Source organism: Cetorhinus maximus, chromosome 3 (genome assembly GCF_964194155.1).
Source record: "Cetorhinus maximus chromosome 3, sCetMax3.hap1.1, whole genome shotgun sequence".
Taxonomy (NCBI): Eukaryota; Metazoa; Chordata; class Chondrichthyes; order Lamniformes; family Cetorhinidae; genus Cetorhinus; species Cetorhinus maximus.
Window position 1 is genome coordinate 44,821,273 of NC_135881.1, and position 21,284 is coordinate 44,842,556.

At 42.5% G+C, this 21,284-nt stretch overlaps 1 protein-coding gene across 3 annotated transcripts in view; it reads left to right on the top strand.

The window, feature by feature from the left end:
* Positions 1–21,284, top strand: part of mpp7a (MAGUK p55 scaffold protein 7a) — a 524,619-nt gene that overhangs the window by 102,306 nt on the left and 401,029 nt on the right. For all 3 annotated transcript variants that reach the window (XM_078537871.1, XM_078537888.1, XM_078537875.1), the window contains one exon: positions 2,080–2,189. The gene's annotated coding sequence lies outside the window, so the exon portion shown is untranslated. The remainder of the gene's footprint in view (positions 1–2,079; positions 2,190–21,284) is intronic.

A 21,284-nucleotide genomic window follows, 5' to 3' on the forward strand; every position in this document is an offset into this window, starting at 1 on the left:
TGGCACGGTACCTTTATCATGCAACTTACTGGACAAGTATTTCCTGATTTTTCAGTCTTAACTCTGCATGTTGCCGGAAGTTGATGTCCAATATCTGTGTAACTAACGGGGAGTGCGGATAGCCTCGCTCTTCCACTGCAAAACCCACCCCTTTTTATGACCTCTGATATGACAGCCTTACATGCTACTGCTGGCAAACAAGTTTAAAATTGAATAGAAACTAAAAGTAAAGTTTTGCCAGCAAGACAAAAGCAAAATTCTGTGGATGCTGAATATCCGAAACGAAAGCAAAAAATGCTGGAAATGTTCAGCAGATCAGGCACCACCCGCGGAGAGAAACAAAGTTAATGTTTCAGGTTAAGGCGACCTTTAATCAGAATTTTTGTTAGCCTTGTCATACAGAAATCAGAATTGCCTAAATATTGTCCAGTATTCAGCTTGTATATTGCACTTTACTGTAGCACTGTACTTGGGCTGCTGTATGGAATGCACCAGGCAATGTTATTTTCCATTGACTATCATGACTTTGAATTGTACATACGAAGTTAGAAGTGAGCTGCAATGCCTAGAGGGCTAGAATTTTACAATTGTTGATGGTATAATCAAAAGCACATGACCCAAAAGAATTCCTTTCTTCCTTCTGTGGAAAAAATTTACTAAATAATTGCAAGTAAAAATAATTCAATGTCAAGCACTGGTTAAGATCTGTTACTGGAGAGCCAGATCTGCATTGGAAACAATATAGACTTGAACATTTGAAGAGGTCAGTGAATAAATATTTCATAAATCAAATTCTTTGAAAAGGAACTCTGCAATTGTGCTAGATTGGCTTGGCTACTTAAGTCAGGCAGTGAATTGTCAAATGAGGGAAAATTGCTCACTTACGCTGTTTGTCCTTATGCAGAGGTTGTGAAGGAAACATAACTTTATGTTTCAGGTTTGAATCTTTCATTATAACTGGAAGATATTGGGTGGAAAAAGAATTGGTCAGTGCTTCCTCGTGTTAATCTGTCTTACCACAAACGGTTTTGCCCCTTGTGTTTAAATGCAGATTTTATCCCCTGAGCAGTTCTGTACCTGGTTAAATGGTGCAATTCGACAGGTCATTTTACAAACTGTAGAGGTTATAATTGTTGTTAGACAGCTTGAGTATTAAATGGCCCTGTTGGACGTAAATGTAAACTGTAGATTTCTAATAAAGGACATAATGTATACGTAACAGTATAATTTATCACCTGCTTAATATTTAAACAGTTTGAGAACTGTTTATAATCCAAAATACCGGTAGTCACCTGTTGGGATCAAATAACTGTTTTAATTCAGTGCTGCAGGGACATCTCAATGATTGGTCTGTGATATTGATCTCGGACTGTGGACCTCAGTCAACCAGGCATAATACATGAGCAAGATGTATGTGCACTGTATAATTCATTCTCCTTGGAAATGTGTGTTATTAGACTGAGAAATGTAGCCGTGTTTTTAAGGGGATAAGAAAAATTCATGTTGCCATTACATGGCACTAGTGTCAAATTAGGTGATCAGTCAGCCATTGAATGGACCTGTCGACATCCAGTTTGAAGTATGATTGGGGGGGTTCAAGCTTGGATTTATAGAGTAATGTGAGCTGTCACTCTTAGTTGAACTTTAATTGTATTTTATATTGATTTTTCAGAACAAAGCCTCCTTTTAAATGCTGTCCAATTTTATTCACACAATTGCATGAGACTGTTGTGAGCTACTTGCTGTGCCCTGAATCAAACATGTGACACTCTGAAGAAGTTATCAAACACTGGAAAGATGTGTAAACCGACATTCCACACTGTTTCTGTTTTCTACTCTGTGGAAAGTTCAACTTTTAATTGAACTGTTAGTGAAGTCCACTCTTAACTATCAATTCAAATTGTGCAAAAATGCCTCGTGCTATTTTATCATTCATATTAAAGCATGGCAAAGGCTTTTGAACAAAATAATCATTGTATTAGCAGAAGGAGATGAGCATTGGTTTGAGAATTAAGTTTTTCTGCATACCTCAATGTGAATAAGCAATTAAGCATCTTCTTTTCCTTCTCTTCATAACAGATTTTTGGAAATCAGTGTTAAATCACAAGAGCTCAGATACCAAGAGAGGACGATTTGATCTGCGCCTCAACACTTAGATTTCCTGTGGCTTTTAGCATCCACATTGTCAGGTACAGTATCTCCCTTTCTAATCTGCACTGGGTAGCAAGGAGGTTTTGAGGTTAAGTTGTTCTTTTTTTCGAAAAACCAAGTATGCTGCTGAAAGGAGATGCTGACAAAACTAGCGTTTAGAATCAGTTAGTTCTTGTTCAATTTTAAATAACTTATTGATTTTCAGATCTAAAAATACATATGTTTCCTATAAACAGTATATTGTTCTCATCTCTATAAATTAAATTTCTGTACGTTAATGATTCAATCTCAGTAGATACTGCTGTTCCTATGATTTATTAGGATTTTAAGATTTTATAATGAGTTGAATTATTGACATTGTGTGTGTTTATTGGGGGTTACACAGATGTAGTCATGAGGGATTGGCGTTTCCTCCTCATAATCAACATCCTGTGAGTTGCCATTGAACAGAAACTGAAATAGACCAGCCATATAAATACTGTGGCTACAAGAGCAGGTCAGAGGCTGGGACTTACGCAGCGAGTAACTCGCCTCCTGACTCCCCAAAGCCTGTCCACCACCTACAAGGCACAAGTCAGGAGTGTGATGGAATACTCTCCACCTGATTGGATGAGTGCAGCTCCAACAATACTGAAGAAGCTCAACACCATCCAGGACAAGGCAGCTCATTTGGCATCCCATCGATCAACTTAAAACTTGAAGTTTGGCTGTCATTCCATCGTGAAACTGCTGTATCATATTTACAGCTCTATCAGGACATCCAAGTTTGTCTAAGACTTTCGACAAAGCTTCTCTTTAGTGTGTCAAAGGCCTTCGTTGGGTCAACAAAGTCCCAGTAGAGTCCCATTTATTGTTCACAGCATTTCTTTTTGTATTTGCTGAAGGGTGAAGATTATGTTGCAAGTGTCCCTGCCTTTTCTAAACCGATTCTGATTTTGTGGAAGTATATATATTATATAATGTATTGAGGCACTGCAGAGAAAGCCTCATGTTGTGAACAAAGGAATATAGCGCCCTCTGCTGTTTTATTGCAGTAGACTTAGCTTTACAATTCTTTACAGACTTTTTCCTTCTTTAAGCCTCCAGTTGTGAGTGATGATCAAGTTTCAAATGTTAGACTCTGTACTTCATTTGGTATATTTTGAAAAATATGGTTTGTTTTTAAGCCACTCTGCAATTTTGGTGTATTATTTATGTAATAAGCGGCCAATGTAGGCATGCATTTTGAGGCAGTGGTATTGTCATTGGACTAGACAGAGACCCAGGGGATAATGCTCTGGGGACCCAGGTTCAAATTCCACCACAGCAGATGGTGGAATTTGAATTCAATTAAAAATCTGGATTTGAAAATCTAATGGTGACCATGAAACCATTGTTGCACAAACCCATCAAGTTCACTAATGTCCTTGAAGGAAGGAAATCTGCCGTTCTCACCTGGTCTGGCCGACATGGAACTGCAGATCCACAGCCATTGTAGTTGACTCTTAAATGCCCCCTGAAATGGCTGGCCTACCAAGCCACCCAGTTGTACCAAACCGCTAAAAAGTCAATAAAAAGGAATGAAACCGGACTGACCACCCGGCATTGACCTAGGCGCCGGAAATGACAACAGCAAGCCCAGCCCTGTCGACCCTGCAAAGTCCTCTTTAGTAACATCTGGAGGCTTGTGCCAAAATTGGGAGAGCTCAGACTAGTCGAGCAACAGCCTGACAGTCATACTCACGGAATCATACCTTGCAGACCATTCCCCAGACATCACCATCCCTGGGTGTGTCCTGTCTGGGGACAGACCCAGCAGAGGTGGCAGCACAGTAGTATACGGAGGGAGTTGCCCTGGGAATCCTCAACGTCGACTGCAGACCCCATGAAGTCTCATGGCATCAGTTCAAACATGGACAAGGAAACCTCCTGCTGATTATCATGTACCACCCTCCCTCAGCTGATGAATCAGTACTGCTCCATGTTGAACACTACTTGGAGGAAGCACTGAGGGTGGCAAGGGCACAGAATATATTCCGGGTGGGGGACTTCAATGGCTTGGTCGCACCACCACAGACCGAGCTGGACGAGTCCTATAGGACATAGCTGCTAGACTGGGTCTGCATCAGGTGGTGAGGGAACCAAAAAGAGGGAAAAACCAACTCGACTTCATCTTTGCCAACCTGCCTGCTGCAGATAGATTTGCCAATGACTGACAGTATCATTAGGAGCGAGCACTGCACAGTCCTTGTGGAGATCAAGTCCCATCTTCACATTGAGGATGCCCTCCATTATGTTATGTAGCACTACCACTGTGCTAAATGGGATAGATTTTGATCAGATCTAGCAACTCAAAACTGGGCACCCATGACGTGCTGTGGGCCATCAGCAGCAGCAGCAGAATTGTACTTGACCACAATCTGTAACCTCATGGCCAGACATATGCCCTACTCTACCATTACCACCAAGCCAAGGGATCAACCCTGGTTCAATGAAGAGTGCAGGAGGGCATGCCAGGAGCAGCTCCAGGCATATCTAAAAATGAGGTGTCAACCTGGTGAAGCTACAACACAGGACTATTTGTGTGCCAAACAGCATATACAGCAAGTGATAGATCCCACCCGTTGGTTGTGGAATCACTTAGTTTTGTCTAAGATCTGCAGTCCTGCCACATCCAGTCATGAATGGTGGTGGATAATTAAACAACTCACTGGAGGTGGAGGCTCTACAAATATCCCCATCCTCAATTTTGGTGGAGCCCAGCACATCAGTGCAAAAGATAAGGCTGAAGCATTTACAACAATCTTCAGCCAGGAAGTGCCAAGTGGATGATTCATCTCGGGCTCCTCCGGAAGTCTCCAGCATCTCAGATGCCAGCTATCAGCCAACTCGATTCACTCCAAGTGACATCAAGAAATGGCTGAAGGCACTGGACGCTGCAAAGGCTCTGGGCCTTGACAATATTCTGGCAATAGCACTGAAGCCTTGTGCTCCAGAACTTGCCACACCCCTAATATCTTCCATCAATCCAGAAAACCTTTCAGTCACCAAGACAATACATTTATAAAATACATACAATGCACATTTGTACTTGACCTTATTTGAAGACTTGCATTATTTATTCTTCAAACAAGCTAAAGTTTGCCAAATGCTTTATGAACATAAAGTTCCAGTACAGCTACAATGCTGGCATCTACTCGGCAATGTGTAAAATTGCCCAGCTATGTCCTGTGCACACAAAAAGCAGGACAAATCCAACCCGGCCAATTACCGTCCCATCAGACTGCTCTCAATCGTCAGCAAAGTGATGGAAGGGGTCATCAACAGTGCTATCAAGTGGTACTTGCTCAGCAATAATCTGCTCACTGACGTCCAGTTTTGGTTCCGCCAGGGCCAGTCAGCTTCTGACCTCATTACAGCTCGGTCAGACATAGACAAAAGAGTTGGACTGCACAAGTGAGGTGAGAGCCCTTGACATCAAGGCAGCATTTGACTGAGTGTGGCATCAAGGAGCCCTCGTAAAACAGGAGTCAATGGGAATCGGGGGGAAAATTCTCCGTTGGTTGGAGTCATACCTAGCACAAAGGAAGATGGCTGTGGTTGTTGGAGGTCAGTCATCTCAGCTCCAGGACATCACTGCAGGAGTTCCTCAGGGTAGTGTCCTCGGCCCAACCATCTTCAGCTCCTTCATCAATGATCTTCCTTCCGTCGTAAGGTCAGAAGTAGGGATGTTTGCTCATGACTGAACAATGTTCACCATTCGTGACGACTTAGATACTGAAGCAGCCCATGTCCAAATGCAGCAAGACCTGGACAATATCCAGGCTTGGACTGACAAGTAGCAAGTAACATACGTGCCACCCAAGTTTCAGGCAATGACCATCTCCAACAAAAGAGAGAATCTAACCATCGCCCCATGAAATTCAATGGCATTACCATTGCTGAATTCCCCACTATCAACATCCTGGGGATTACTGTTGACCAGAAACTGAACTGGACAAGCCATATAAATACTGTGGCTACAAGAGCAGGTCAGAGGCTAGGAATCCTGCGGCAAGTAACTCACCACCTGATTCCCCAAAGCTTGTCCACCACCTGCAAGGCACAAGACAGGAGTGTGATGGAATGCTCTCCACTTGCCTGGATGAGTGCAGCTCCAACAACACTTGAAGCCTGACACTATCAAGGACAAAGCATTCTGCTTGATTGGCACCCCTTCCACAAACATTCAATCCCTCTACCACCGATGCAATTTGGCAGCAGCGTGTACCATCTAAATTAAAATCAAGTTGAATTGGGTAAATCCATTTATTTGTGGTGAATTTTAAATGTCAAGTCTATATCCTGTTGCCTTAAAGATTTTTAAATAATGAAATTGGACTGCAACACCTGCCCACTTTTGTGTTATTTCAAGATTGATTGAAGACATGATGTTCATATTGCAAATGCTGTGACAATTTGAGTGCATGCTCTAGTTGTGATTAAGAGGAGCTGCACTTAAGTTATACTAAGTTTTGTGAATAAACCTGTGTTGAAGACAGACTGGCTCCAGTTTCTTTCTTTGCCAGGTGGATATTCACCTCAGTAAACAGAGGAAAGTAGTGCATTAATAGATTCCCTGCAATTTTAATAACATTGTGATAAATTTAACCACCTATACTTCACTGAAACTGAGAAAATGGTCTTAATAACAACTTAAAATAAATTTCCACAGGGTTAAAAAATGCACTTCTTAACCAGCAATAAAACTTTCAATTGGATTTAAGGGGGAGTGCAATGAAGTGACATACATGTCCTGTCTCTATTCAATTTCAACATCTTGGAAATCAAAAAAATAACTTAGTGTACAGTTTTGCTGTCATTCATTCCCTTTTACCTGCTGTCTGCCAAATGTGTAACTGCAAAGGAGTAACATGTTCCATTATGCTCTTTTTACATGTTGCTATGCTCCTATGCCATTTCAGGTATTCCAGTCATACCTCTCATTGAGTCCTTCATCCATCCCCATTTCAAAATTTACGCTTGCTAATAACCACTTAGGGTCTACTTGAAGATTATCTGCTTTGAGTTTATGGCTGTTGAATTGCTGAGCATGCTAAATAAATGGTTTCCAAACATTTCCAGTATGAATATTTTTGTCATTAATAGGTTCTGTTAATTGGGGTTCATGAAAGAATAGGTAATAAATATTCACTTCACTCAATTTGGTCGACTGCATTCACTACTCCCAAGGCAGTGGTCTCTACATTGGAGAGACCAAACGCAGACTGGGTGACCGCCTCACGGAACACCTTTGGTCTGTCCGCAAGCATGACCCAGACCTCCCTGTTGCTTGCCATTTCAACACATGCTGTCATGCCCATATGTCTGTCCTTGCCCTGCTGCAATGTTCCAGTGAAGCTCAACGCAAACTGGAGGAACAGCACCTCATCTTCCGATTAGGCACTTTACAGCCTTCCGGACTTAACATTGAGTACAACTGCAGACCGTGAACTCTCTCCTCCATCCCCACCCCTTTGTGAACCCCCTGTTTTTTCTACATTCACTTTTATTTTTTAATTTTTATGTTTTTCCCCATTTATTTTCATTATTATTATTTTTAAAATTTACTTCTAATTTTATTCATTGTTCTATCCCCAGCTTTTAGCCTATTTTTGATCTTTTTTCCCACCATCGTTCCCCCCCCCCCCACCCCGGTCCCCCCGTCCCCACCCCACCCCACCCCACCCCCACTAGGGCCATCTGTCACTTTCCAAAGTGCTTACCCTGGTCTGGCCATTATCATATTCTGCTTTCCACTCTTAATGTCATCATTAGCACCTCCTTTAGCCAGTACCACCACTATTAACAACCCTTTGACCTTTTGTTCATGACATCTTTTGCAATCTCTCCTTTGCCTTCACCTATCGATGGCCTTCTATCCAGCTTCACCTGTTCCACCTCCCTTAAACAGTATATATTTCACCACTTCCCTTTCTACTTCCCTTTAGCTCTGAAGAAGAGCCATACGGATTTGAAACGTTAACTCTGTCTTTCTCTCCACAGATGCTGTCAGACCTGCTGAGTTTTTCCAGCATTATTTTTTTTCAGATTTCCAGCATCTGCAGTATTTTGCCTTTAATAATAAATATTCTTGTTCGGCTCTGTCTCTTTGAAACTTGAGAAGCTTGAATCATTTCCCACAGGAGCAATTTCTTAGATGCCCTGTTCTGTTTATGTAGGTCAAGTTGTTCTGGCATGGCACTTGGGGCATTTTATAGCTGCTCATTGACAAACCTTTCTGTGACAAAGATTGTTCCTCTAAGAGCTTCTCATCTACTTGGGGCAAATTGAAGTGCAGCAAGATAGGAAGCAAAATTTGTGTAATTTGTATTAAATTGAGTATTGGCCCTTGTTAGCTCAACATGTCTCAGTTGACATGAGTTGTGTACACTCGTGTCTTAAAGGCAAAAGCGCACCTCAGCTGTAAATACTTATTTTTCTCCATTTTTCTCCTTCAATTTCTGGATTTAAATTGGGAGAGGGGGATGTTGAGTTGGTGTTAATTCACTTAACTTGAATTCAAGTTATCAAATTATTACTATGAATTTTATAAGATTTATTAAATTCTTTACATGGGATGTCAATGGCTAGGCCTGTATTTATTGCCCATCCCTAATTGAGAGAACCAGAGGGTTGTGGGTTCATGTCCCACTCCCGGAAACCAAGAGCTGTGATTGTACTCTGAAGAGTTGCAATCTGTGACTGTTGATAACTCGAAAGAGTTTGAACTGCTGCAGCCCATGTGTCATGTTTTGGGACTGTGTCTTTAATTTAAAGTACAATGAAGGGGGTCATGTGATCTGTTTTGAAGTCTGCATGATAGCAAGCCTTGATGGTTTGATTGTTAGAGAATAAAGGGAGCCCGATTGTTTTGCAGGGAAGAAGGTGCAAGTTGTTTAAACTTGGAGGCAAGGACAGCAGCCAGTTTGTTAACAGTAGATAGACTGTGAATCTCCAAAGCCCCAGAAAACTCTTGAGAATGTCGGGTTGTGCTTTAAACTGTCCATTTACCTCCAAGTTAAAAGAGAGTTGGTTGGGCTCTGAGGCTAGCTCATTAGCATTTCTACCTGAATACCAAGCCCAAGTAATTCACATTGCTATGAAGATGGACTTTGAGCGGGAAAGGGTCTAAGATACCCCTGAAAACTCTCAGACAAGGTTAATTTGCCAGGACCTGGGAGAGGGAGCACAGTTATATGCAGCAACACACTGTGGTTCACCATGCAGGAATGCAGGTGGAAACTCGCTCTTTGATTGGACACACCAAATTCATGAGAAGTTAAAATGAGCCTGGAGGATTCCCCTAGCAGGCACTAGGGGAAACATCTCTGGGAAAAATCCTCACTGTGTAAGACAGTTCTGAGGTTATAAGTTCCCAGGCTGAGAAAGGAAAAGAACAGAAGTAAACCCTCGGGGGCTAAGAATCCCCTTGGACTGGTTGCGGTAGAATTGAATGTCTACTTGAAGGACAGTGAGAAGCACCTCTGAATTGTATTTTAGATTGTGTTAAACGAAGGAGGAGAATGTTCTGTTTTGTAGGTTAAACTATGGGCAGAATTTTGTCCTTGATGGGCGGGTGGGCCCCACCGGCTCGGCAGCAGGCGGGCAGCTGACCGCCGCCGCCAAAATGGGCCCTGCCGCCATTTTGAGTGGATGGGCCAATTAAGGCCAGCCCGGCGGGAAGCGCTATGCGCTTCCTGTGCTGGGCACGGGAGGGGGGGGGAGGGATTCCCCAACTGTCAAAGTGCACTCTTTCGCCCATGTGCGCGAAAGAGCGCACATCTCCCTAAGACTAAGTGCTGTCTCAGGGAGATTACTGACAATGCTTCAAAGTTTAAAAATAGAAAAATAAAAAAATTATTAACATGTCCCCCTCATGTGACAATGTCACACGAGATGGGACATGTTAATAAATATGACTAAAGGTTTATTAAAGTTTTTAAAAATAGATATGAAACCTCACCCCACCAGTGGATGAGGTTTCATGTTTCTTCAGTAGCCTGTTGGGGCTCCTGGCTTGCCCGCCAGCCTTAAGGTTGGATGGGCAGAGCCTTTAATTGTCTTAATTATCCTGTCAATGGCCTCAATTGGCCATTGACAGGTCGGTGGGTGGACAGCTGATCGCGCTGTCCGCCCACCTTCCTGAATATTTAAATGGAGCAGGATGATGTCGGGGGTTCCTCCCAATGTCATCCTGCGTCATTTTCGCGTCGGCGAGTGGGCCCCGGCCCCAGCTCTCCGACGGAAAAATTCTGGCCTATAAGTTGCCCACAAAGATGGTGTTGAGTTAATCGTTTGTTACAATAAAAGTCTTAAAAGTGAAATCTTGTCATTTTTTCAGTTACTAACCGGAAGTTCGAATTTTTTTAAGTTATCAGAAATCCTAACAAAATATATATTTTTATTTTATGGAAAATGCTTGCGTTTCTTACTTTCAGAAAGTATAATGCATAAAATTCTTAAGCAGCAAAGCTTCCAGATATTTTCAACCTATCCTCACCCTAATCAGATCTGTGTCAGTCTTTCTCATGTTTTCTATGCGGTGTTATAATGTAAACTTTCAACCTCATCCAAGCAATTGTGATGCAGTCCAGGAAAAATGGGAACAAATGACCAAAATCCAAGGCACTTTTTTTCTTTTTTGGTGCATGTGAGACTTCGTATTCATTTTAAACTTCATTTCAGTTCAGAAGCAAAGGTTTAGTATTCCAAGCTTAATTCTTCTTGGCCAAACATCTTCAGTTGCTTCATCAATGACCTTCTAGCATCCAAATGTCAGATGAATGCACAATGTTCTGTTCCATTTGAAACTCTTCAGATAATGAAGCAGTCTGTGCCTGCATACAGCAAGACCTGTACAACAGTGATGGGCAACACACGTGCTTTGCAAGTAGCAAGCACCAATCGTTTCCAACAAGAGAGAAACTAACAATCTCCCCTTGACATTCAGTAGCGTTACCATGGCTGAATCCTCCGCCATCAACATCGGGGGTGGCGGGATTGGCGGTGTGGGGTGGTTGCCATCATTGAGGAGAAACTGAGCTGGACCAGTCATACACTTACAGAATAAGTACTACAAGAGCAGGTGAGGGGCTGGGATTCTGTGGCATGTAATTTGGCCCCTGACTGCCCAAAGCCTGTCCACCAACTATAAGGCTCAAGTTAGGAGTGTGATTGAATACTCTCCACTTGCCTGGATGCCCGTAGCTCCAACAACACACAAGAAGCTTGACATCATCTTGGACAAATCAGCCCTGTTGATCGACACCCCATCTACCATCCTAAATATTCACTGCCACCATCACCGGCTTTCAGTGACAGCAGTGCATATTACCTACAAGATGTACACTGACAAAATATTGGCAGAAATGGAGATGGTAGAGGTAATGAATGAGGTGAAAATTGATAGACAGCATGTCTTTTTTACATAGTGTACAGAACAAAAGCAAGCCACATGACACAACTTTTTTTGCACAGTAAGTTGATGTGATGTGGAATTCACTACTTGAAAGTGGGATGGAAGCTGGTTCAGTATTAACTTTCAAAAGGAAATTGAATAAATGCATGAAGGGAAAAAAAGCACGATTATGGAGAAAGAGCAATGGAGTGGGATTATTGGACAATCTGCCAAGGAGCTAGCACAGGCATGATGGGCCTGATGGTCTCTGTCAGTGCAGTATCATTTTATGATTGTATAATATATAACCTAGTGTAACTGCACTTCAATTGTGTACAAGTTTGGGAATCCAAGTCTTTAGAGTTCCAACCTTTTTGGTCAGTGAACTTTAGTCAAGCTGAGTGCCCCTGCAATATGACAAAAGAGGGAGTTATAAAGACTACCTCAAATTGCAGTGAGAACATAACTCTTGTCATAATGTTGCATTTATTTAGTTTGGTGTTCAGTGGCAGAAGTTTAAAAGCAAGTGGTATACATTAAAATAATGGAGTTCCTACCTGCATCACAACTTTCCTTTTAAAATTTATGTTCCTTGCGTGTTCTATGTTAGAAAAAGCAAGTTAAAGTTGTGCATGTAGTACAAGGGCCTGGCACATAGAGGGTTAATGTGGGACTGAGTACAGTACTGCCATACAGTTGTCAGGAAGATATAATAATTTTCATAATGTTATTGGAATTTATTGTAGAGTAAGAGGGGTGTGTGTTGGGGGGGGTGGGGTCTGGGTGCTTTGATGTATCAGATGAGAAACTAGGTTTGAAATGCTAAGTAGGTAAACACGGGTGAAGTTTTAGAATATGAGGTCTAAAGGGAACATTGGCATTTTTAATTAAACCAGAGTAGCTTGAATTCAAAAGAGGGGGTGAAATGTTTCACTCAGCCAGGAGAAGTTAAGAAACTATATTTATTTTTCCCAAAGATTTCTGGTAAAATTGGTACTATTATAGATATTTATTATGAGAGAAGTAAAGTCCAAAGACATAGCGAAACAATGGGAATTTACATTCAAAGGGGAAAATATGTATAAAGGAGAGAAGTCTGTGTACAAGGGAAGGAACTCCAAGATCTAACAAGTGTGAGAAGCCTTCAGCCTCTGTGCCCAAACTGCTGTCTGTAAGAACTGAAGTTAAGAAAACTCATTTTGAATTTGACTATTTGAGATATCGTGTTACTTTGCCTGTGTTTTTTAAAATCTGTGTTTTTACTGTTGCCTTAATGGAGGTGTAACTGGAAGTTAGATTAATTAGGGGAGCTAGGAGTTATCATAGCAGTAATTTGTAAACCTATGTATGTGCTTAAAATCATTTTTTTTAATTGATAAGGGTTTAATTTAATTTTGTAAAAAAAACAAGGCGACTTGGTGGTCTTAGTACCATTGAATTCAAAGCCCGCATCTTGAAATAAATACAAACTGCAAATAGTTGTGGCAGCTGCTTTAAGTTTTCCTCTGGGATTTGAGCAACTTGGCATTTACCATCCGCCTGCCATAACAAAATGATGCAAGAGAGCACTCGACCCACACCCAGGGTTATTTGAGTGTTGGACAGAACCGTGCGTGTATCAGCAGGCATGGAGACAGCTCCTAGCTTGTACTTTTCACTGTATATTGGTAAATAGTTCTAAGAGTCAGTACAGACTTACTGTTAACCTGCATATGACTATGAAGACTTCTTAAGACTTACTGAACTGTAATCAACACCCTAAAATGGAACATGGACCTAAAAATAAAAATAATTATGTAAATACAAGTCTTTTTATTTTTTAAGTGCCTTTCATGATCACCAGACATTTCAAAGCACTTCACAGCTAATGAGTTACTTATTGAAATGCAGTCACTTTTAGAATGTAGGTATGAGGCAGACAATTTTGGGTCCAGCAAGCTTCCAGAAACAGCAACATGATGACCTCTCTTGCTCCAGATAATCTCTTTTTCGTGATGTTGATTGAGAGGTAAGTATTAGCCGGGACGCTAGGGATAATTCCCCTGCTTTCTTTGGTGTAGTGCCACAGGATCTTTTACATCCAACCATGCAGGCAGCTGGAGCCTTGGTTTAATGTCTCACCTGAAAGACAGAGCCTCTGATTGTGCAGCACTCCCTCAGTAGTTCATGCCCTGGTGTGAGGCTTGAATCCAGAACCTTGTGACTCAGAGGCAAGAGCGCTACCCACTGAACCATGGCTGATGGGTACTAATGTGCCAAAGCTTTTGCACGTCAATGGTAGGATTGTCCCCTTGTAGTTGTTGCCAGATATTGCTTTGAATGTAGTCCATTCCAGACAAACAAGAAAACTCTGCCATTTCTCTTTTTGCCCATCAGTCCCAAAAGGGCTGACTGGACTACAAGTCCACAAGTACTGGCCATTCCCCACTCAAGTGAGGTTTGTACGCTTAAACAGTAAACGCTGGCAGTCTAATCAAATTTGGCATCACAGCTGAAACAAATCCAATGTTCCTCTTTCTAGCAGAGGTTATTTAATTGACTGCCATCCCTCTTCAAGGAATGTCTACCTTGAAGAAGTATTGCTCTTCTCTCCGACAGGATTTCTTAGCTCTGATCAAGAGTCATTCGGACTCTAAACGTCAACTGTATTCCTCTCTGCAGATGCTGTCAGACCTGCTGAGTTTTTCCAGGTATTTTTGTTTTTATTTGATAATAAGTCTGACTTTTTTTAGTTCAACTGCAGAATCACTATTAGTCCAGTAGGTGGTGCTATAATAGGTATTTCATTGTTGAAGAAGTCACGCTGAAACGGAATAGCTCCTATATTTTGATGTGAATATATGTTAGCCTGAGTTTGCATGATCTGCTCTCCGAGCTCCAATAGACAGTTCAAAATGCTTTCTGGAAATTTTTATTACTTTTTTTTGTCTTAGTGACAAGAATAAGGGTTTAAAAAAGTTTGTAATTTCACAATAATATGATTAAAATATGTACATTAAGTTTTCACTTAAAAAAACTCGGCCTCTCATGTACCCCTGCCCTTGGACTTGATGTTGTTGACAAGAGTTATGATTTGTAGTTGAATTTAGTTTGAACAGCATGGGCATTACAGTGGATCTGACTGTCCTCGATGCATCAGTACTGTTCAATCAGCGATGATGGGGTATCCTTGTTTATGTCCTCGATGGTGTGTATGTGTGTGTGGAAGGTGGTTTTGGGGTGGTGGTAGGCATAGGCCAGTATGGCAGGATAGCAACTAGGCAAGAGATTTTTAGCTTTTTGTTTGGGCCTCTCCATGACCCATTTCAGATAAGACCCTTTGCAGGCAGAGCATGGCTTTGGCAGCAGTTGCATTAGTGGATTCCCTAATTTATTATTTTGTGGGCTTTTTAATACACTCAATACATGATTTGAACCCTGTGTTTTTCATGCTGACCTGTGATATTGTGGCATTCAAAACTCCTTGTTTATATTGGAAGCCTCAGAGCTGCCTGCCACTGTATTTTTAGCCCTGTAATGCATGACTTTAGTGATTTTATTTCTGCAAAATTATCACTATTTTTGAGTTAGAGAGTAGTATGAGCAAAAACCATCCTAATTCACCAGTTTGTAGACAAGTATCCTTTTTTGAAGTCATTGTGTCTTCTCACAAGTTAGTCTGAATATCCATTGAACACTTTTAAAATTGTTGCAGCTGAAAACAAACATGATATTTCCTTGTAATTGGTTGTGTGGCTTAAATTTCCTTTCCTAGTGCATGATAGAACTTTTGAAGACATCTTCTGATTTGTCATGACCATTGAATATATAGACAGCTGGATAAGGTAATCTATATGAAAGTCTGGGTACCAAAGAGGGACAAAAAAGATAGCCTGAGAATAGCAGCCGTTAGCAATGGGTTAACAAAAGATATGGGCAATCACACAATCGAGGATGCAAGCTGAGTAATCTTGGTCAAAGGGCATGAAATCTAAGAGAGGTGGGACAATACTTGAACTGGCTTATGAATGAAGAAAACCCAAGAACAAAGGCAGAAGAGGTAGTTGCAAATCAAGCAATGACAATTAGCGTCAATCTGGAAGAAATCAGAACAGACTGCAAGGTATGAAAAACAGCAAAGTAAGGGAATCAAAAGTTATGGGGAAAAGGCAGGGAAGTGGAGTTGAGGATTATCAAATCAGCCATGATCTCATTGAATGGCAGGGCAGACTTGATGGGCCGAATGTTCTACTTCTGCTCCTACGTCTTATGGTCTTATAGGGCTGGATCGGATACCAGTACAAGTATGGATCTGGGGAATATGGGGTCCAGGTCCAGAACAAGCTGGTCAATTGTGTTCTGACAGGAGAGAAAATCCCAAGGACGTGGAAGCAAAGCATTTTGGTACCAATCATCAAGGGAAAGGGACACATTCAAGATTGCAAAAAACTACCAAGGAATTAAACTCCTACCACATATCTTCAAGATATAGGTGAAAGTCATGGACCAGAGATTGAGAAAAATAGTGGAAATTCATGAAAGTCAGTTCAGATTCATGCCTGGAAGAAGCACCACTGATGCCATTTTTATTTTTGTGACAAGTGATGGAGAAATATTGGGAAGGCCAATGCAGCAAGATGATTGTATTCATTGATCTGAAAAAGGCTTATGACCGGGTGCCTGAGGAAGAAGTCTAGAGATGTGTTAGAATTCGTGGAGTACCTGAGAAGTGCATACAACTGTTACAGGACTTGTACAAGGGTTCTAATTGAGCAAGTGATCCATGATGTTTGCAAATGACATTGAGCTATTTGGCGGGGTGATGCGCTCATGACTAAATATCTGGAGATCTGAAGAAAAGCACTGGAACAAAAACTCTTTACCATATTTGACCACATAATGAGCTGTCAGCCATATAGCTGCACCGTAACCAACCTATCTGAACCTTGTCACCTGACTTTGTCCTGCCTCAGCTCTTTTGCTGCTGAATTCCTGTCTTTGTTACGGTCAGACTTGGCTGTTAACTCCTGAGCAAATTCTACCGCTTCATAAACTTGAAAGTCATCCAAAGTTTTCCTGCCTTTATCCTAACTCACAGCAAGTCAAGTTCGCCCATCACCCCTGCGCTCGCTGATGTACAGTTGCTCCTGGCTAAGTGGTGCTTCAATTTAAAAATTCTTATCCTTGTTTTCAAGTTCCTTCAGGGCCTTGCTCCTCGTTATCTCTGTAATCTCCAGCCGTACGACCCTTTGTGATACCTGCACTTTTCTAATTCCAACATCTTGACCATCCCAGTTTTAATTACTCCATCATTGGTGGCTTTGCCTTCAGCTGTCTAGACCCTAAGCTCTGGAATTACTTTCCTAAATACCTTCACCCCTCTGCCTTTCTTTCCTTCTAAGAGATACTCCTTAAAACCCACCTCTTTAATCAAGCTTTATGTCATCTGCCCCATAAGAACTCCTTATGTGGCTCCATCAGATAAAATGCATTAGATCAAAGGAAGAGGTGTATAAAGCTAGCAAAAAAAAATGGCAAGCCTGAGAATTGGCAGCATTTTTGAATTCTGCAAAGGACCAAGAAAAATATTAAGTAAGGGATAACACAATATGAGAATAAACTAGTGAGAAACAAAAAAAACAGATTGTAAAAGCTCCTATAGGTATGTAAAAATGCAAAAATTAGTGCAAACAAGTGCGCGTCCATTATGAGTGGTGTGAGGAGAATTTATAATGGGGATGAAGGAAATGGCAGAGAAACTAAATGAATGCTTTGTGCCTGTCTTCACGAAGGAAAATGTTAAAAATCTCCCAGAAATAGTGGAGAATTAAGGGAGCTGCAAGATATTAGTATTAGTTTAAAAAAAAAGTACTGAAGAAGTTAATGGGACTGAAATAGCTGAATCTGCTGGACCTGATCGACATCCCAGAGTGTTGAAAGGTGGCTGTAGAGATAGTAGATGCATTAATTGTCATCTTTCAAAATTTTATGAACTCTGCAATGGTTCCTGCAGATTGGAAGGTAGCAAACTCTAACCTCACTATTTAAGAAAAGTGGGAGAGAGAATACGGATAACTACAGATCTGTTAGCTTGACATTAGGAGGGAAGATACTAGAATCCATAATAAAGGATATGATGATAGGACACTTAGCAAATTAGGGCAGGATTGGGCAGAGTTGACATGGATTAAGAAAGGGTACTCATGTTTAACAAACCTGCTGGAGTATTTTGAAGATGTAATTTGCAGAATAGATATGGGGGAACCGGTTGATATGGTATGTTTGGATTTTCAGAAAGCTTTTGATGAGATCCCATACAAGTAGTTAGAAAACAAAATTAAGAGCACATGGGATTGGGGATAATAAACTGGCATGGACTGAGAACTGGTTAACATACGAAAACTGAGAGCAGGAATAAATGGGTCATTTTCAGGTTGGCAGGTTGTGACTAGTGGGGGACTGCAAGGATCAATGCTCAGGCCCCAGCTATTCCCAATCTATATCAATGATATGGATGTGTGGACTAAAGGTAACATTTCCAAAGTTTGCAGATGATGTAAAACTGTGGGGAAGTGTGATTTGAGGATGCAAAGGTGCTTCAAGGGGATTTGGAGAGGCTAAGCAAGTGGGCATAGGTTTGTCAGAAAGAAATGTGGAAAATGTAAGGTTATCCAATTTGTTAGGAAAAACAGAAATACATAATATTTCTTAAATGGTGAGAGGTTGAGAAGTATTGAAATTCAAAGGGACTTGTAAATCCTTGTTCATGAGTCACTGAAAGCTAACATGCAGGTACAGTAAGCAATGAAGAAAGCAAATGGTATGTTGGCCGTTATTACAAAAGGATTTGAGTAGAGGACTAAAAATGTGTTATTGCAATTACATAGAGCCTTGGTGAGACCACACTTGGAATATTATGTATTTTGTGTTGGTCCACTTACCTAAGGAAAGATATACTTGCCATAGAGTGAGTGCAATGATGGTTCACCAGACTAATTCCAGGGATGGAGGGCTTGTCCCAGGAGCCAAGAGAAAATAGCCTGGTCCTTTATTCTCTGGAGTTTAGAAGAATGAAAAGTGATCTCATTCAAACATATAAAATTCTTACAGGGTTCAACAGTATTATGACACAGCTGATGGGAAAGGCTGAGTTGTTCAAATCCCAGAGGGAAACTTGAAATGACTGTCATAACCCATTTTTGCAGTTTGTATGTTTCAAGATGCAGGCTTTGAATTCAATAGTCATAAAACCACTTAGTCTCAAGAGGCTTTTTATCAAACTAAATCAAACATTTATTAATGCAAGAAAGATTGTAAGAACACATATGTCTACAAAATTACTACTATAATAACTACAAAAATCCCCTAATTAATCTGACTCTCAGTTACACCCCCGTTAAGGCAACAGTAAAACACACAGATTTAAACAAACCCTTGGCAAAGCGCACCCTGGACACTCAAATTCAAAATGAGCTTCTTTCAGCTCTAGGTCCTTGCAGACAGACTTGAGGCTTTAGATCTTAGAATCCCCCCCATCCTTTTACCAACAGCCTTCTCTTCCTTTTACATGTTTTCCTTTTTGAATGCACATTCTCATTGTTACTGGGTTTTTTTTTAAACTTTAAATTTTCTAACAATAAAGCCCTTTCATAATACCCACTACTGGTAAGCTTTGAAAAAAATAAACACATTGGGCAGAATTTTGCCCTTGACGGGCGGGTGGGCCCGACTGACTCGACAGCGGGCGACGGGCGGGCAGCCGATTGCCGCCGCCAAAATGGGCCGCGCCGCCATTTTGTGCGGACGGGCCAATTAAGGCCCGCCAGTGGGTTAGCGACTCCTGTGCAGAACGGGAAAATCGTTGCGGCGGCGGGCATGTTCAGACCCCCGGTTCCAATGGGGAACCGGCAGTCTGTATAAAGAGTGGCCAGGCAGTCTCTTTGAGGCAGTGCACCGTGGCCACCGACCAAGAGCGACAGGCTGCTCTATCAGGAGGAGGAGGTGGGGGGGCAGGCTGCAGGATAGGCCAGCAGGAGGCCACTGTACTCCTTGCTTCTCAGATGCCTGCCTTGCTGTCCTCTCCGAAGATGTGTCCAACTGTCGGGATATTTTGTATCCAGAGGATGGGAGGAGGAGGGCCCCCCCACGACACCAGGCAGGCGTGGCAGGAGGTGACGGAGGCTGTAAGCACCCATGATGATGTGCGGTGCACCGGAACACAATGCAGCAAGCACTTCAATGATTCGTTGCGCTCTGGAAGGGTGAGTACCATGTGAGCCTTGGCCATTTGACCCAGCAGGTAGCCTTAGCCTTTGAGCCCCCCCCCAACGTCTTAGTGGCGTTACTGCATTGGGCATTTGGAGCATGCTGGGTGGGCAAACAGACAGTGACCATGCTTACATCAGCCTTAGTGGTTGAGAAGGAAATGGGTTCTCCCTGCAGCATATGTTGGTGTTTGTCGCATTTGAGTAGTCTGAGGGCAACCTGCAGGGGAGGCAGCTAGACACATACTCAGAACTCCAACACATCTCTTATTGATGGTAATGAGATGGTGGAAGGGGGGCCTCAAGTTGTTGTGGCCAAGAGCCATCTGCTGGCCTTGGCGCCGCTCCTAGTTGCGTCTCCTTGCCATGGGTGCGAAGACCCGTGTGTTTTTCAAAATGATGGACGCAGAATGTGTCCAAGGTGGCCGTTGGGGGAGGGGGTTGGGACCAGCCGTATTATCTTCTGGGGACTGATCACCAGCAGTATGGACAGGAGCCGCTGGAGGCTTCAGATGGGCCACTGTGGTTGGGGTGTGGCATGCACGTGCAGAGTACATGAGCGATCAGCCCCAATAAATGGTCTTCTCTGTTCTGCAGGCAAAAACTGATAGCAATATTCGGGAGCGTCAGCGGACTGGTGGTGGGCACGCCGTGCTGCAGCACCTCACCACTTATGAGGAACAGGCCATGGAGCTGGGGAGGAGGCAGGAGGCCAGGTCGGTGAGGCTGGGGTGCAGCAGCCAGGTATTTGAGGGCCACAGTCCCATCCACTCTGCCTCCCCACCATCCAAAGCACTGATGATTGCTGCAATCGTTAATGCTGCAACACTGCTCATTCACAGACTGATACAGTCAGACGTGTGGGTCAGACACAAAGGTTCCTCAGCCCCTTGAGGACGCGCGTCTCCAGCATCTTCCAAAGTCGCCGTATCCTATTTGTGAACACTATCCCCATGGCCTAACTTGCCATGGCATCGCTGCTGCACATCCAAGGACGTTTTGCATCTTAGGAGGGTTTGTACCTCCATCACCCTTTCAGCCAGTGCGTCCCACATTACTCTGTCCAAAAGGTCCTCAGTACCTCACCTGTCAACCTCATGGCACTCAGCTTAAATAAATGCCACCACATTACTCATCCCTGCGCCAAGGGGAAATGTTGCCTTCTGTCCACCTGTTCTATGCCCCTCATAATGGTATGAAGGCCAATAATGTGACGTCAATCTTCTGTGATCCACGACAAATGTCGTAAGTGTATGCAGTTGTTTCCTCATCACCACAACTCTCCAGGCCAGCATGCATCCAGGTCAGGTACCTCTGCACTCTCCCCACTCCAATGCCACATAACATTCCATGTGGCATTCCTGAGGCTATCTGACCAGCCTGTCTGTATGGGTGTCTAATGTTTGGGCCTCCTCTTGACTATTTTCCACCCCACCAGTGTTCAGCTCCTTAGGGTCTTGAAGGGTGAGCAA